The sequence below is a fragment of the Papio anubis genome, chromosome 4 (assembly GCF_008728515.1).
Source record: "Papio anubis isolate 15944 chromosome 4, Panubis1.0, whole genome shotgun sequence".
In the NCBI taxonomy this organism is placed as follows: domain Eukaryota; kingdom Metazoa; phylum Chordata; class Mammalia; order Primates; family Cercopithecidae; genus Papio; species Papio anubis.
Window position 1 is genome coordinate 68,487,706 of NC_044979.1, and position 19,083 is coordinate 68,506,788.

The 19,083-nt window shown below is 38.2% G+C and overlaps 1 long non-coding RNA gene across 1 annotated transcript in view; it reads right to left on the reverse strand.

Moving 5' to 3' along the window:
* The window catches only part of LOC108585090, a 122,105-nt gene that overhangs the window by 13,082 nt on the left and 89,940 nt on the right, over positions 1 to 19,083 (reverse strand). Inside the window, exon 3 of the long non-coding RNA XR_002521102.2 lies at positions 18,332 to 18,701. This is a non-coding gene — a long non-coding RNA (uncharacterized LOC108585090). The remainder of the gene's footprint in view (positions 1 to 18,331; positions 18,702 to 19,083) is intronic.

Below are 19,083 nucleotides of genomic sequence, written 5' to 3' on the forward strand. Positions count from 1 at the left end.
CTGAGTTCCAACTATGTGTAATTCCTACTCAGCATGCCTACTGGGATGTGTAAAGGGCATATCAAACTTGAACATGCCTCAAACAGAGTTCTTGATACATTCTACCTGTCCAGAGCTACTTTTCTTTGATTCCCCACCACATTTTCAGTTCATGATACCTTTATCAACACTTTCTCAGACCAAAAATGTAGCAGATAGCTTTGACTCTTTTCTACCACCTTCATGCTGCCAGCACCCCCTCTCCCATATAGTTAGTTTACTGGATTGTATTCTTCTACCTCCCTTATCATTGTTTGTATGAATTACTACATTTGTCTCCTAAATGAACTCCTTGTTTTCATTCAGAACCTGTTAAAACTTATTCCTCAAAGGCCAGCCAAAGGGATCTATTTGGAACATACATGTATACGTTCTAAGCCACTGCCACTTTCCTGATCTAATTTGTCTCACATTTTGCTTTGTTCACTGACTTTCAAACAAACTAGTATTCTTTCTATTCCAACAGAAGCCAAACTCCATCTTCTCTGAGTATTTGTATATTTCTTCTTTGCATAAATGCCTAAATTTATATTTTTCATTCAGGTATTGTAATAGTCTGTTCCCACACTGCTAATAAAGACATATCCAAGGCTGGGTAATTTATAAAGGAAAGAAGTTTAATTGACTCAAAATTCCACATTGCTGGGGAGGCCCCACAATTATGGATGAAGGCGAATGAGAAGCAAAGTCACCTCTTACGTGGCAGCAGGCAAGAGAGCTTGTGCAGGGAAACTCCCAATTATAAAACCATCAGATCTCATGAGATTTATTTACTGCCACAAGAACAGTGTGGAGAAGCCACCCCCGTGATTCAATTTTCTCCACCTGGCCTCACCCTTGGCATGTGGGGATTATTACAATTCAAGGTGAAATGTGGGTGGAGACACAGCCAAACTATATCAGGTATCAAGTCAAACTTCATTTTCTCTTGAAAGATCCCCCTACTGACTCTCAGCTTTGTCAGTATTCAGTATATCACTATTTCTTCTCAGTAATTGAATATAACTATCTGATGTTAGAATACCATATTTATCTATTCTAATATTAATTGGATGTTATGTTTATTTGATTTACTTATGGTCCATCTTTCTCTCCATTTGAATGTTAGTTCTGTGAGAGCAACGAACTCATTTGTTCTGTTCACTGTATAACCAAGATCAGACACTGAGTAAATATTCAAAATTTATTCTTCAAAAGAGTCAGCAAACTTCTGGGATCACCCCCGTCATGTACTCATAGAGACAAAGCTCATGACCACAGTACTCAAATAAGCATTGTCACTCTGCCCATGACCTGTGATAAACTTTAATGGCAGGTGTCCATAAGATTAAATGGCAGGTTCATTGTTTCCAGTCAAATACATGCAGCATTTACTTTTGTCTAAAATATTCTATTGTTTTTTGTTGTGCTTTTTCAAAATTTTATATTTTAGGAAATAAGTGACTCTTTGTTGAAGGATGACTAGGACAAACTGAATGTCTTCAGCTGGACCATGTTTTAGACAGGCTTCTTCCTGTTCTAGCTAGACCCCCGGCCTCTCTTTCCTTAGAGCATTTGCTTTAGAAAACTTTCAATGGAAAATCCTTTTTCTGCCCTTTGAGATGTAAATTTTTTAAAAAGCCTCTTATCCAGGACTATCTTTTTCAAAGAACTGGGAGCCATCCCTTTGAAATGTGATTATCAAGAATGATAGTGCCCCTATCTTCCAGTGTCTGTGAAAGCTGACTAGAGCAAGCCTTGCTCCAATTTGTGAAACAACTTCCTGTCTAGAGGGAGACTTGCTCCAATTTGTAAAACTACATCCTGTCTGAAGTTTACACAAATGGCCTGAAATATCTTCCTTCACCTCAGCTACTAATAATCCTGCTGTTAGTTTCAGCTGAATTGAGTTTAGACTCAGTTCTGGCTTCACTCCCCTTCGACAATAGTGCTCAATAAACTCTTCCTTGCCTCTTTACCTTTCTCCAGAGCCATTTTTGCTTCAGCAGGTTGAATTAACTAATAGTAAAATGCAGGGATCTTAAGTGGCATTTCAAAAAGTTTCAACAAATGTGTAAGTCCATGCAATCCCTATCCCTCTCTAGTTGTATAATATTCTCATCATCCCAGGAAGTTCCTTCTCATGTGCTTCCTCCCATAATCCAACTTCACAGAAACAACTGCTGATTTATTTCCACCATTATGACTAATTCCACATATTCCAGAAATGCATATGCAGGGATTTATACAGTATGTGTGTACTCTTTTCTTTCTGGGTTATTTTACACAGCTTGATATTTTTGAGATTTATTCATGCTGCTATTTATACCAATAGTTCATGCCTTTGTATTAGTGAGTAGTATGCCATGGTGTGACTGTATCTGTTGGTTGATAGATAGCTGTGGTTTCTCCAGTTGGGGGTTATTATGCATGAAGCTGCTGGAAACATTCCTATATAAGGCTTTTGTTTTGTAAACTTACATTTTTATTTTTGGGAGATGAATCCTTAGGAATAGAATTGGGTCATAAGAGAAAATGTAAGTTAAGCTGTGAAGAAACTGCCTAAGAGTTTCCCAAATTGCATTGCTTTACTTTTTCATCAACAAAGTATGAGTTCTGGCTGTTTCACATCCTTTCCAACATCTAATGTCAGACTTTTTAAATGGAATCATTTTAGTAAGTGTGCTTAGTGGTTCAGTGTAGTTTTAAATTTGCCTTTCTCCGATAATTAATGTTAAACACTCTTCTGTGTGCTTATTGACCATTTGGATTTCTTTTGTAAAATATCTACTTATTTTTTTCCCATATATTTAGTGGCTTCTTGGTCTATATATTACCTCTTTTATAGTAGTTGTTAGTAGTCTGAATAAAAATTATTTGTCACATATATGCATAAAATATTATCCTAAAACTTCCTCCAATACATCAATAACCCCCTTCTCTGTAGCCCCTCACTTAACCTATCTATCCAACACACCATTCAGCTTCTAAACTTTCAACATACTCATGGATATTAGGTCTCACATACAAAGGCTCAGGTGGCCTAAACCCAGGTCACCTACCTTGGGCTCATCCTAACCCCTGTAGATTCAGAAAATCTGAGACAGGTCTCAGTCAATTTAGGAAGTTTATTTTGCCAAGGTTGAGGACACACACCAATGACAGAGTCTCAGGAAGTCCTGATGATATGTGCCCAAGGTGGTTGGAGTACAGTTTGCTTTTATGCATTTTAGGGATACATGAGACATCAATCAAGTACATTTAAGAAATACATTGGTTTGGTCCAGAAAGGCGGGACAACTCAAAGTGGGAGCTTCCAGGCTATAGTTAAATTTTTAACATTTTCTGGTTGACAATTGGTTCAGTATGTCTAAAGACCTGGGATCAGTAGAAAGAAGTGTTTGGGTTGCAATAAGAGGTTGTGGAGACCAAAGGTTTAAATTGCAGATGAAGCTTTTAGCTAGCAGGCTTCAGAGAGAACAGGCTGTAAAATGTTTCTTATCAGACTTAAAGTCTATGTTGATGTTAATGCCAGAGACGTATAATGAGGCATGTCCGAAACCCACGTACCTTCATGGCCTGAAACAGTCTTTCCGGTTAAATTTTAAGAGCCCTGAGTGAGGAAGAAGTCTATTTAGATGGTTGGGGAGCCTTAAAATTATATTTTGGGTTTACATTCCCCCCTACCCCCGCCTTCTGGACAAGATTTGCCAGAGGCAACTTCAAAGGCCAGCAATTTTTATTTTTATTAATAGCATTGCCAGGGTGGCGTGACTGCCTGCCCCGGGTCCATCTTGTCCTTCAGTGGGACTCCCTATAGCCAAGGGCCTTAAGAGTCAAAAGATTTACAGCCAATTAATTGTCCTAGGCCAGATAGGAATGAATGTGGACAGGCATTCATTATCTTTTAAAAGTATTATTTTAAGTAAAAAGCCAATGAACAAAACCAAAAGGCAAAATTATAACACTGACTTATTTCTAACTTCTATGACTTGAGCCACTGTAAGCTTGGCTTTTGTTATAGATATAGCAATTAGCTATATACAGACACAAGCATTGTTCTGAAAAAAGGAAAATATCCATATATAGATAGATTTATTTTCATAACTTATAACTGGATTATTGTACCCAGGAGGCTTTGTTACAGGGTATTTTTACCCTGTAAATAAATACTTTACTTTAAAATATAAAATTTATTACTTAATTCCATAGTAAGCAGAAAAATGATTTATGGTTGGGGTGGATGCAAAGGTGACACATAATATTGTAGAAGGCAGCTAAATTTGTCTTACCAGCGGTTTAGGCATTTTTCAACCCCTTCTTGATTTGGAGGGTTTGACTTTGACCTAATTTCATCCCTCAAAACTGGCCCTTACAATCTTACGCGCCCACCTCTCCTGTGATAGTCTCTGAGCCTGGAGGAAGGATGCTTTATGGTTTTAACAGCAGAGCATTCTCACTGAAACAGATCCAGGCCCAGTGGGAGGTCAAATGAGGGAGATTCATATATATGGTTCCATGATTTTTATTTCTTTGAAAGTAAAACAAGGAGACATAACTAAAATTTGTAATTTGACAATTATAAGAGTAATTTATTTGTAAGGATGGAAAAAGGAACGTATTTCACTAGGTCACCCATTAAAAATATGAAGAAAAATTATAATCTGGTACTCTCTAGAGGATTATTGTAGCCAATAAATAATGATTTAATCTGCACTCAGAAAAGTTAGGGCTGAAATTTAGTATTAAGTGTTATGCTTTTCCCTTGAAACAATTTCTCAAGCGGCTTTTTTTCTTTTTTAAGGGAGAAATTATAGCAAGACCAATTTGCGTGCAAAATAAGTTTCAGGCTTATTATATTTGGCCTGGTTATTTTGCATTGAATGCAGTAAGAATTGATTGGCCATATAGGCTTTGTTTAAGTTGGCCTTGCCTGAACTTTATCTAAAAATATGCTATTTTAGTTAAAGTCTTAGTAAAATAATCAATGTCTCCAAGTGTTCCAAAAGACTCTTATTGAACTTATGCAGATAACTATATTGTTATAAAATTACAATCTGAATTTTAGAACTCAGAGAGAAAGGTAAATTTGCTTACAAAAACGTAGTTTACCCAAATAACTTTTTTTAAAAATGTTTTTTTGACTCTTCTTTAACCAGAGCAGCAACTTTTAAAGCAAGGTGTTTGCCTTGGAAAAGCCATTTACAAACCAAACACCTCATGAGACCTGTCTGCTAGGCATTGTAGAATTTAGTAGCTCCTCATAATTAGAACTAGGAAAGAGGCTTTCTGTTCATTAGGCAGCAAGATTTTATGTAAACCATTTTTATTTTATGATGGAACACTCTTTTGGGAAACATGATTTCCATTAGCATAGGGGTAGTTTCATTTAATATTCCATAGCAAGGCAGTAAATGCCCCAAACAGAAATTCTCTAGTTCAGTCTTTGTCATTGAAAAATACTCACAGATTTTGCCATGAGCCCCAATAAAAGCTCCACATAAAGGGCTATGCAATGGAGGATTTGTCTCAACTAGCACTCCAGCTTTACTTTATATTTTGTGGGCTTAGGCAATTTACTAGTTCCTATTTAGCATGTGCAATTAACATTTCTTAAAAGAACAGATTTATATGCCTTCATTTTATAGAATGAGACTGGGGAAACATCCCTCAGTTAGATATAGTATCCATTTCCATAAGACTTTTAAGTAAAGGGATTATAATTACCTTACATAAAGCTTATTTAAACATCTTAAATTTCATAATTCTATTAACCTGTATGTTATTATGTTCTGATCCCAGGACTGTTTTTTAAATCTCCAGACTATTTTACCTTTTCTGGTGAAAAACAAAGGATTTAGTTTCTTAGCAGGGAGTTGCATTTATAAGACCCATGAGGGACAATAAATTTGATAAGGCTCCTTAAACAGTCCTATGATTCCTGTGGGAGGGCACCTATGTAAAAAGGGGCCTGCTTAACCCCCACATTTACCATGATCTGGGTAATAGGCATATTTGATGGGAGGGTATCCCAGTTATAAAGCTAGTCCAACATGGCTTGCATATGAAACTACTTCATCTGGGGTGCTTTACTTGGTATTTATAGGGAGAGTTGGGTAGTCCTCTTTTCAGAGAAAACAAACCTTACAGTGACATTTATCTGACCCACTAGGGTGATTGAGTTTTCAGGAATAACGCCCTGTGCATTCGGATCACATATACTCATCAGTGATTGTTCAGTAATGAGCTATGGATTCTGTATTCATCCAAACAAGGTCTTAAATTCCATAGCATTTAAAATTAAATGGTTATTTACATAACCTTAAAGTGGTTTATCTCCTTAAGGTGGTTATTTTATAATCCACTATAGCAAAGTTTTTTTTAAAGAAGCTGAATGATGCCAATCTATAAAATGGAACAATTACTTTACATTATATCCTTTGGTTTTTAAATAGTTACTGGGTTTTATCCTTCCCACATATTGACTATTTTCTTGGTAATTACAGAGCTCAAAGTTAATTTTTGTTTCCCTGGCTTTAAAAAAAAAATCATGTAGTTTTATTTGTATAATTTACTTTATTATAAAGCAACTCTTAAATAGTTTCTTACCCCCAAAAAACTTACATTTTTTGAAAATCGACATCCTTGTGTTTTATAGAATTTTACCAAAAGCATATTTTATGCTTCTACTATTTTAATTCTTTAGTAACTCAAATTTACAGTGGAAAAAATACTGCAGGTGTTTAACATGACTTTATGATTTTAAATTACTAGAGAGTTTTGACATTAGATTTACCAAATTAATTTTACCAAAGATTGCCAACGTCATGTGAATTAAAAGGCACCTGGGCTAGCTTCTACCTATCTGATAAGCACTTACATTTTTTTTTTTTTTTTTTTTTTTTTTTGAGGCGGAGTCTTCACTCTGTCGCCCAGGCTGGAGTGCAGTGGCGCGATCTCGGCTCACTGCAAGCTCCGCCTCCCGGGTCCGCGCCATTCTCCTGCTTCAGCCTCCCAAGTAGCTGGGACTACAGGCGCCCGCCACCGCGCCCGGCTAATTTTTTGTGTTTTAGTAGAGACGGGGTTTCACCGTGTTAGCCAGGATGGTCTCGATCTCCTGACCTCGTGATCCGCCCGCCTCGGCCTCCCAAAGTGCAGGGATTACAGGCGTGAGCCACCGCGCCCGGCCTAGCACTTACATTTTTTAAGTTATTCTATTAGAGTTCTTTCATGTAGTTTGGCAGTGAAATATAACTTCCACATGACACATAAAAACAGAGATATAACAGGCATGCAGAGTGTAAGGAATGTCCAAAAGATACTTTATTTGCCTGTTTTCAAAAGATTTTTCTCCCTTACTTTAGGTAATTAGTAAAAGTTACAGGAGCTGGGTCAAAGCTTTTTGAAAAGAGAAAGAGTGGCACTTTTAAGATATCAATCTGAAGAATATTAGAGGCAGATTTTAGAATTTAAAAAGTTTAAAACGTCTTGCATTAAAATAAGTTGATATTTGTAATAAAATCTTGTTTTAACCAATTATTTAGTTTAGTATTAGTGCATTTTTAAATTTCAAAAATGCATCTCTAGAAAGACTATTATAATTTCATTTTTAATCATAGCCAACTGAATTATATAACCCCTTTAAAATTTCCTTTTTTTACTAACCTTACTATGACTTATATAGACCATTCACAACATGCTTAGGATTTCTGTTTTGGCCTAAATATACCTTTTTCTTGAACAACCTAGTCATTTTATTTTAGGGCAAAAATTCACCACATAACATTCTTTCTTACATAAAATTACTTTCCTTTTACCTTCTTTATAAAAAATACCTCTTTATATTTTAAACTTTCTTTATATTTTATTTCCTGATTCCTTTACCTGGCTTACATATAACCCTTAAATAAGATTTGAATTAGACAAAGATATTTATCTTTTAATAAGAACATTTTCAAATTTTAAAAACGTTTTAAATTGGAAACTACCCAAATACCTACAATCAATTAATAACCTTAGATCCTAAATCATGAAAAGATTGATTATACGTATTTATTCAATTACATTTACCTGATTCAATTATTTAATAGTTTACCTAGGTTATTTATAAAAAACTATGATAGCCAATATTTATTTTCCTATTAAACATTTTTATGGCTGTGAATTTCAGGTATTTTGCTTAATTAAAAACTTATGGTTAAATGTAGGGGTATTTATTCCAGTATCTCAGGATTTGGCTGTTTTCATTAAGCAAACAATATTTTATAAGTATACACAAGCAAAAATCATTCTGCCTTGGGCTGGGTTTTATATTTTTATAATCCTTATGGCAAATCTTATAGTATTCTGCAGGAATAAACAGGAAATCATTTAATTAAAAAATGCTAACTAAATGTTAACAATTGTTAAGACATTGCTAATACTATTTTAGCAATAATTTTTGAGCCATCTTCTTTATTAAAGAGTTAAGTCATGTGAACTTGAAAAAGCATTTGACTAGTCTTTTGTTAAACACTTTTATTTTTTAAGACAATTAGAGATCTTTTATATATTTGTAGTAATGAAACTGTGTACACAACACATAAATACATAGATGTATTTAGGCATGCTGATAGAAGTACATTTTATAAATTAATAAAGGCCACATTTTTTTCCTTAGACTTTCAAATTCTTGATAACCATCTTCACAACCCTAGGCAGTTTGTCAGCTAAATAACCTTAAATTTGCATATTAAAGGAAATGACTCAGGTGAAAATCAAGTAGCAAAATTTATATCATAAGTTACAGAGGGAAAAAGTCTGGTGTTGTTAGAGAGAGATGACCTTTATTGGTTTTAGCCAAATTAAACATAAAATTATAGAAATCAATCACAGGATTGTATAAGGTGACTAATTTTATTTAGATAGGGATTACCTATCTTTTAAATGGATCTCCGAGCTCTGGGCAGAGCCCACATTGAATCCTGGGTTTCCAGAAAGGAAAAATTACTTTGAAGTTAGACCACATGATACTTTTACAGTGGACTTAATTTTTTTTTTTTAACAGAGACGTTTCTAAGTGTCTAAACTGCATTCTTCCTTAAAAATCCCCAGAGTAGTCTCTGTTACAATAGATATTAATGAAGAAAACAGAATTGAGTTAACTGAGAAGAAAAATAAAATTTGCTGGAAAAAAAAAAGACAAGGTCCTAGGAAAATAAAAACAAAAACAAAAACCTGAAAGTCTTTTAAATACAAACATAGACACATACACATATACACACACATATCTTGGATGTAAGCTTTAATTAAGCTGACTTATAACCATTGGGCTTCTTTTACATATATAGATAGATAGATAGATAGATAGATAGATAGATAGATAGATAGATAGATATAGATATATCTATCTATCTATATTAATCAAGTCTTGAATAGAGTTTTCAGGCCCAATGGGAAAAAGACCAAAACAGCAACAAAAACAGAAACAAATAACACCACCAAAAAAAAAACAAAAAACAAAAACTGTTCAGCAAAACAAATAATCACACAACTTTAATGATTACTGAACACTCTGATGGTAAGGAGAAATTAAGACCGACTGGTGGTTAGCCAACATTAGCCAAGACAAACCCCAGTTCACTTACTTACCTAGGGATGGGTTTCAGGCTGTAGACTGCTCTTTACCATCATAGAAGCATGAAAACAAAACAAAACAAAACAAAACTCATCTCCCTTGTTGGAAGTGAGCGTAAACTCCATAAAGAGGTTATTTGCCTTACAACCTCATGGAAGCAGGAAAACTTGGCTTCCTTGTTGGAAGCAAGTAAAACTCCCCCCCCCAAAAAAAAGAGGAGCTACACAATAAAATAATCTTTAGATTGCTACCAAATTTCTGGAGATCACGGATTCTCTCGAGGGGGTGCTCTCAGACCTCAGCAAATTGTAGTATTGGTTTGAGCCATAAAGTTAGCTCATGCTGGTACCAGTACCAATAGGAGATTCGTAAAAGGTCAGGGGCATCTTCACTCAGAATCCCTCTGTGGTTACCAAATGTAGACCCGGAAAATCTGAGACAGGTCTTATTAATTTAGGAAGTTTATTTTGCCAAGGTTGAGGACATTCCATGACACAGTCTCAGGAAGTCCTGATGACATATGCCCAAAGTGGTTGGGGTGCAGCTTGCTTTTATACATTTTAGGGAGACATGACACATCAAGTACATTTAAGAAATACATTGGTTTGGTCCAGAAAGGTGGGACAACTCAAAGAGGGGGCTTCCAGGCTATAGGTAAATTTAAAAGTTTTCTGGTTGACAATTGGTTATATCTAAAGACCTGGGATCAGTAGAAATAAATGTTTGTGTTGCAATAAGAGGCTATGGAGAACAGTTTTATTATGCTGGTGAAGCTTTTAGCTAGCAGGCTTCAGAGAGAACAGGCTGTAAAATGTTTCTTATCAGACTTAAAGTCTGTGTTGATGTTAATGCCAGAGAGTTATAATGAGGCATGTCTGACCCCCACTTCCCTTCATGGCTTGAACTAGTCTTTCCAGTTAAATTTTAAGAGCCCTGAGTGAGGAGGAAGTCCATTTAGATGGTTGGGGGGCCTTAGAATTTTATTTTTGGTTTACACCCCTAATTCTCAGGCCATATCATTCTGACAAAAAGCTAATTCGGGACATGTCCCTTCCTTATACAAAGAAAAACCTCTTCTTCTTCTTGGGTCTTCTAGGATACTTCCAGCTGTGAATTCCCATCTTCAGTTTACTGACCAAGCCGCTCTACATGGCATCATGTGGGTCCATCCTAAAAACTCTGGACTCAGCTTCTCCCTTTAACTCCCATTTCAAAAAAACTGAAAAATGCTCTTTTAATGGCCCCAGCACTGGGACTACTCAACCCCAACAAGCACTTTACTCTGTATGTTTATTCCGACCAAGGCCTTGCTCTTGGGCTACTCTGTCTGACATACAGCAATGCCCCACAAGCCACTACCTACCTCTCCACACAACTGGACTCTGTCCTCCAAGGTTAGCCTGTTTAAGGATTTTGGATGTGGCCATGCTGCTGGCTTCAGAAGCACAAAACCTAAGCATCTGCTAACACATTACTGTTGCATCTTCTCGTAACCTACAGGAACACATGAGCCATTGCTCCCTCCTTTCCCTACTGCCATCCTGCCTACAGCCTACTGCCATCCTGCCTACAGCAAATACATGCCTTACTCATAATCAACCTTTAGTCACCTTCCAAAGATGCAAAGCTCTCAACCTGGCCACCCTCCTTCCTATGAGTACCTCCAACTCCGAACTCTCTCACTCCTACTTGGACCTTTTAGATTCCCTTCGTTCACCTTTCCAGCATATAGCAGAAACCCCTAACCTGGGACACCTACATGGTTTATTAATGGAAGTGCTTTTAAGGAACCACATCCTGCAGTGGACTACACCATCACTGATAAAAAATGGATTCTTGGAGTCCAACCTCCTCCCATCCCATACCACCTCCCAATAAGTGGAACTAGTTGCCCTAATCAGGGCCCTCACCCTAGCAAAAGGAAAGAGGGTTGATATGTACACTGACTCTAAGTATGCATACTATATCCTATGTTCTCATGTCCTAATCTGGCAGGAAAGAGGTTTTCTGACCACCAAAGAAACCCCCAAAGTAAATGGCAGGTTAATACGTAAGCTGCTGGAGGCAGCTAAACTACCACTAGAGATTGCCATTATCCATTACAAAGAACATTAAAAGGCTACAAACACTATTGCTAAGAGGAACACCTTGGTGGATTCGGTAGCCTAGCAGGCAGCTCTTATAATCCCTGACTACTATCCATTTTTTCCCAGCATACACCCTGTATATACCCAGGAGGAACAAACCTCACTCGCCCAGGCTGGCACCATTCAGGAAGGGGCATGGTTCTACCTCAATAACAAAATTCTCCCGCCTAAGTCCCAGGAACCCTCTGTTCTTTCATATGTACACAACCATTTCTATGCCACTTACTGCCTGCTACTCCAGCTCTTAAAAACTTATATACATTTTCCCATCATGGCTGCCAATCTCAAAGGTATTACTAAGGCCTGTTCCATTTGCACTCAAACTTCCCCTCAGGGAACCATGAGGCCCCTCCTTTCACCACTCACCAGGCCCAAGTACACCTGTCAGAACAGGACTGGTCAATCAACTTCACCCACATGCCCCCTGTAAAACTGGTCCAGTATCTTCTGACAATAGTAGATACATCCTCTGTATAAACAAAATCTTCTCCTACTACCACCAAAGAGGCACACACTGTCACTTCTATTCTCTTCACTCATTATTCCCCAGTTTGAACTCCCCTCTTCCATCCAGCCAGATGATAGGCCAGCATTTGTTTCATAGGTTAACCAACAGCTGGCAGAGGCTCTAAACATCAAATGGGTCTTCCATATCCCTTACCACCTCCAATCTTCAGGTAAAGTTGTACTGGCCAATGCCCTCTTAAAGCAACAACTGACCAAACTCTCCCTAGAGGTTAAGATGGCCTGGACTTCACTTCTCCCATTGATCCTCATGTATTTACAAGCCATTCCCTGCAAGCCCCTCAGCCTAAGCCCATTTGAACTCATGTACAGGCACCCCTTTATCCTCCAGAATCTCTCTCTATTCCCCTCCTGTCTATATGGGGTACTTGGCCAGCATTACACTTTATTAAACATCTAATAAAACAGTACACTAATGCTTACTTGCCCAAGCCTGAAGGCTGATCTTCTGAATACTCCTCCCAGTCCCTGCAACCTGGAGACTGGGTCTGGATTGCAGACTCCTCCTCCCTCTCCAACCTGAGTAAATGTGTCCTCACCAAGTTATCCTAGCTATTCCCACTGTGGCAAAGCTAGCAACTTTTCCACAATGGATACACCATTCCAAACTAAACAGAGCATCAGACCCACATCCAAAAATTTCCTTACCCCAAAGATATTCTGCCTCCCTCAAATCACTGCACTTAACAAGAATTCCAGAGGTTGCCAGCCCTAAAGGTTCTGGCCCATAACACTTTCCATCTCCAATTTTAAATCTTTCATTCTGTACCTTGTTTCAGATCTTTCCTGGTATCCCTTTCCCATGTCCCTAAACAGTCCACTTCAATTTCTCACACTAATCCAGGAGTTATGATTGCAAGTCACCTTCCAAAATTTCACTCCTACTCAAATCTTCCTTTTCTCCTTTTGTCTTCTTTGTTTTTGAGATGCTCTAAGTCCCCACCCCCAACCTTTGATAGTTGGGCACCCTTTGCCAACCTAATGCACTACCTCCTTAACCAAGCCCAGTCGCCCCTCTCCTCTAGTTGCTGAATATGCCTATCCACACAAACCCAACAGTTTCCTGCCATCCCCACAGACTTATGCAACTGGACCCGGTCTAGCATGACCCTATACCTCATTTATAAGGCTGTTCCATTTTCAGAAACTTTATATATCTTCAGTCATCTAAACACCTTCCCACCACAGACATTTTCTTCTTTTCAAAACTACAAATGCAGGGTTGTTACCCTCCTATGACTCCTTACTCCTGGTCTATCCCTAATACAGGCAAATTTCCCCAGACCACCCATTGGAAGTCTCATTTCCACCCAGACATCACTCATAGCTCAGGTCCTCCTCTGCTTTTGCAGATCTTTCTCCAACCCCAACCATGGGACTCTGGTGGGCAGTCTACCTCCATCCCTGTACAACTCTATCCTCACTTTCAACCCATCTCAGGATCATCAAATCACCAAATAAATCACTGAACAGGCTCTTCCTCAGCCTTCAAAAATCTACTGTGATTTTTCTGCCCCCCTTCCATCTCAGCACCCACTTCTTCTATCTCCTCCCCACCTCTCTGTATAAGCGACACTCACATGTACTCAGAACTCCATTGGAGGGAATGCAATAACTCCTCTCTCTCATGCTTCCTCTTGCCTAGCCCTTATTCCAACTCACAGTGACTGTTAGTGAACAAAATCCATTATTTCCTTTTTTTACAAAATCACACTTCCTTCACTGCTTCCCCCCACTAACATACCTTATCAGCCACTCACCAGAGCTGTCCTTGAAGATAACTTTTCAATATGGGAGAATAAGAACAATGTCCTTGGCCGGGCGCGGTGGCTCAAGCCTGTAATCCCAGCACTTTGGGAGGCCGAGACGGGTGGATCACGAGGTCAGGAGATCGAGACCATCCTGGCTAACACGGTGAAACCCCGTCTCTACTAAAAAAATACAAAAAAATAGCCGGGCGCGGTGGTGGGCGCCTGTAGTCCCAACTACTCGGGAGGCTGAGGCAGGAGAATGGCGTGAACCCGGGAGGCGGAGCTTGCAGTGAGCTGCGATCGGGCCAATGCACTCCAGCCTGGGCGGCAGAGCGAGACTCCGTCTCAAAAAAAAAAAAAAAAAAAAAAAGAACAATGTCCAAGAGGGTGTAAGGAAAATGGCTATGCTTCAGTCAGGAGTAGACTGAGGCAGATATCTGGTACAGCATGTCACAGCAGGTTTGGAGTGCAGGTGCACAAACCCCTGCACTATGTAATCACATTTATGTAGCCATTTAATGTAACCTGTTTGTGTGAGCTCATATCTGGCTTTGAGCCTCTTTTGTCTGTGAGATATATACCTGCACTGCTGACTCTGTAGGAGAGAGACAGAATAAAGCCATGTTCCAACTGCTTACAGTCCCTCTAGTGTTCTTTCAGCTACCTGCCACCCATCCACCAGCTCCCCTCAGGCCCCAGCTCCAGTTGGAACCTGACAATTGGTGTAGTTATCAGGATACAGAACTGTGCTGCTAGGATGGGCTCTGAAGAAAACATAGGTGGTGGTGGATGGGTCCCCTCTGAGTATGGAGAAGGCACTGAAGCACCTGGAAGCACAGAGCACTGAGAAGGAGCATGCCTTTCCCAGCAGAGTTGGATGGGCATTTTTGACTGCACTACAGGAAGTGCACACTCAGTCCCTGTGGGATGCAGCACAGGTAAGAGATTTTCAGGTACAAGCAGAATACCTGGAGACCCAGATACACAGCGTGGAATGCAAATTAGGGACTGCTGTCCTCACTCCGTGTGGGATGCCACATACATGAGGTGACTACTGCCATGGCAGCCCTAGGGGAAGCAGAGGGCCATTGGTGGGGCTGGGGATATGTGCCATAAAAAAGGGAAAGGCATGCTTTTTGCAGGGGGCCACCTCGTGGGACAAGAAGGGGTCCCAGCAGGTTACCCACATGCAGATGTGGACTGATTTGATTTTGGCTGGGGTTGCCAGAGGGAAAATTGATAGACAACCCAATGAAGTGCTGTTAACTTTATGGAGGCAATTGTTCCCGAAGCAGCAATTCCAGAAAATGCTCAAAGGAGGGCAGGACGATGCTGCTCCACCCAGTCCTGCCCAGCTGCTCCAGCTCAAGGACTACTTGCAGACAGGTGGCAGTATAGAGCTATTTGGTTTGATTAGGGAGCTGGCCAAGGTGCCCGCCTTGTGGGGACACCAGTTGACTGAAGGCTACATGTGGAATTGGCAATTCACTGGTGAGTCTTAGACCTACTAGCCGCTGAGAAAGGGGGCACATGTATATATCTCTGAGAAGAATGCTGTTTTTATGTTAATGAATCTGCCATTGTTCATGACGCAGCCCGCAGGCTCTTTGATAGGGCCACAGAAATCCAATGTCAAGCCACAAACTCCTAGTGGCAAGGGTCATCCCTTCTAAAATGGATGCTGTGGGTTGCCCTTTTCTTTGGGCCCCTAACCTTTTTCCTTCTGTTACTAACAATTGGCCAGTGCATACTTAACATTATATCTCACTTCATCTCCCAAGGCTGAACTCTCTTATCCAGGCAACTACCCAGAAACATATTGATACTGTCCTCCCCCTCCAAGTTCATTGTCAGTGCCTTCAGGAAAGTGACTCTGAAGTCGGACACTTACCACTTCCAAACCTGAATCCTGATTACAATACCAATACCCCTATTTGGAAGGAAGCAGCCATGTCCCCTTCCTTTTATACCAAAGTGAAGGACAGGAATGTTAGCCCAAGCTTCACCATCTTGTAGACCCCCACCATTTTACATACCCTGGATGGAGTGAAAAATTCCACTGGGGCCTGGGCCATGAGAAACATCCTGTTGGGCAGATCTCAGGCCTAATGGCTTGACCACTGGAAATTTCTCCCTTATCAGTAGCTACCCACACCACCCCATCCTGTTTTGCAACACTCCCCTACTCCCATCCGGACCTATAACTGCCCTCGTCTATAAGCTGGGCTTGGGCTCTGGCACTCACTGGTGTCCCCCTCTGCAAGTATCTTCCTCCAACAAACCTGTGGAGCTGTGGAGCTGTGCCTCCCATCCCTTGTCTCTGTCTCTTTTTAATCCTAACAATTATAAGCCTATAAGTCTTCATTCCTGTGGCTTTAATGTAATAATGAAATTCAGATGTAGTGAGTACTAGAACTCAGTTCCTCCATTTCAAGATTTTTGGCTATTCTAGTCTTTTTACATTTCTGTATGTTTTACAGATCATCTTGTCCATTTTTACAAAAAAACAAGCAAGCTAGGATTTTGATATGGATTGTACTAAATCTACACCCCAATTTGAGGAGAGTTAGATTTAATAATATGGTGCCTTACAATACATGAGTGTGATATATATCTGTATTTATTTAGGTCTTCTGTAATTTCTCTCAGCAATGTTTCCCACTTTGCAGTATAAAAGAAGACAGCCATTTGGCAGACAAGTAGACATTTGCTAAATGTCTAATTATATTATGGTTTTAGAAACTATTTTAAATAACATTGTAGTTTTATTACATTTTCCAATTATTCACTGTTACTATATAGAAAAACAATAGATTTTTATATTTATTTGGTATTTTAAGACTGCTAAATTCACCTAGTAATTATGATTTTTTTGGTAAATTATTTAGGATAGTCTACACAGACAATTATATCATCTACACTTTTCTTGTTATCTATTGCAACTTAATTCTCTGTCAGCTAACCAGTCAAGCATGAAAGCCATCCTGTGTCTATTCTTTTAGAGAGTAGAGATAGTCATTTTTAGTATTTAGTTCATTCGTTTTCTTTGCAAACTCTGCTCTCTGATGACCTTAGAAGAAAAAACAAGGTTTTTTTAGTTGGCTTAGTCTCATTATTAGGGTAGGAAAAATTCTCATTTGAAAATTTCTCCAGCCTAAGAGGAAGCAGAAATCCTATTTATATTGTGGTTCTTTGTAATTATAAAATCAATTTTATGTTTATTATTTAAAAAGTTTGTACAAATACAAAGAATAATTAATTTTATACTCATGATCCCGCCATCAAAAATTTAAAAAATAAATCCTCATTATGCCATAATTTTTGTAAGATTAAAGCATTTTTAATAAAATCAAAGAACCACAAACCTGTCCTCACTCCACCCTCCCTTTGTCCTCTTATTCCAAGAGATTTCATTGCCATAAATTTACTGTGTATTCACCTCACACTTTAACCACAGGTATAAAACAATGAAAACGAATATTACTTCTAAAATTCCGCTAAATAGTATCACAGTGTGCAAATCACTCTATGTTTTCAAAAATACTTTTCAAGATTTATGTTCATATATAGATCTAATTAATTCATTTTAACATATATTATACTCTATGATAAATACATTTTAATTTATCAATTATATATGATACACATTTAGATAATTTCCTTTCTTTCCTTTCTTGGAGCTACAATATGCAACATTTTATGAATTTTCTGAAACACATGTATTAGAGTTTCTTCAGGGTCCATACCAGTCTAATAGGAATTTTCTGTGATAATGGGACTGTTCTATGATCTGTGCTGCTCAATATGGTCTCTATTAGGAACAGGTGGTTTCTGAGCACTTGAAATATGGCTAGTGAGATTGAAGAACTACATTTTCAATTCTATTAATTTTAAATAAATAATTTAAATAGCTACATGTGGCTACTGTCTACCGTATTTAGAGAGTACAGGTCTATTCCAAGGAACAGAATTATTAATCACGTATGCATATTTAAGCATTACTAGCTAATGTAGAATTGCTCTCCAGAGTAGACTCCAATGTCTTGTTTTCAACTAGCTATAACATGCAATGATCTATTGCCCCATCTCCTTGGCTATATACTTAGTTTTATTAGTTTATACATTTTTTAGATAATTTTATGAGTATAAAAGAGTATCTCATTAACGGTTGATTTGTAATTCCCTGTGTGGTGCTGTAATACTTACACATCTATCAAGGACTCTTATTTCCTCCCTTTGAAATTATCTACTTATTTTTCCTTTGGAAGATTTACCTTTTTTCATTGTGGGAATTCTTCATAAACTTGCCATTTTACTTGATAAAATGGTCATACGTAAAAGTCTGAGATTTCTCATTCACTTGAACTTTGTAGTCTTTTGTTACATAGTTGCTTAAATTGTTGAAATGTATCTATATTTTCCCTCACTGTTTCAAGTATTAATGCCTTTCCTAAGGAACCATTTCCTATTATGATGTCACAAATGTATTTTGCTAGGTTTACTGGGAAGATACACTAGTGGGATAGTTCTGTGTATACAGTGATTAAGCACACAGGTTCTGAAACCAGTCTGTTTCTTTCAAAATTACCTCATTGCTTTTGAAGAATCAGGTAGTTAGTCAACTCGGTGTCTCAGTGCCTTTGTCTGTAATGACAAAAGATAGAAATGACACTATTAATAATAATACTTTCCTCACAGAATTGTTCTGAGTTTTACACCTGTTAACAAAATGAAAGAGTTAGTACAACATTCAGCATGCTATGTTAGCTATTATCATTCTAAATGTTTAGCCGTGTTTTCTTTTTTTGGTTGGTTACTATACATATATTATATGATGATGAATGTGTTCTATCATCTTTCACATGTATATCCAAATGACCAAATATCCTTCATTGAACAATGTATATATTTTTTCATCCTGAGGTTTGTCTATATAATTCTAGATATTCTTTTCTGTTCCATTGCGTTCTCTATTTTTGTGCCAATACCATGTTATTTTATTTAGCATAAACTACAGCAAGCCTTG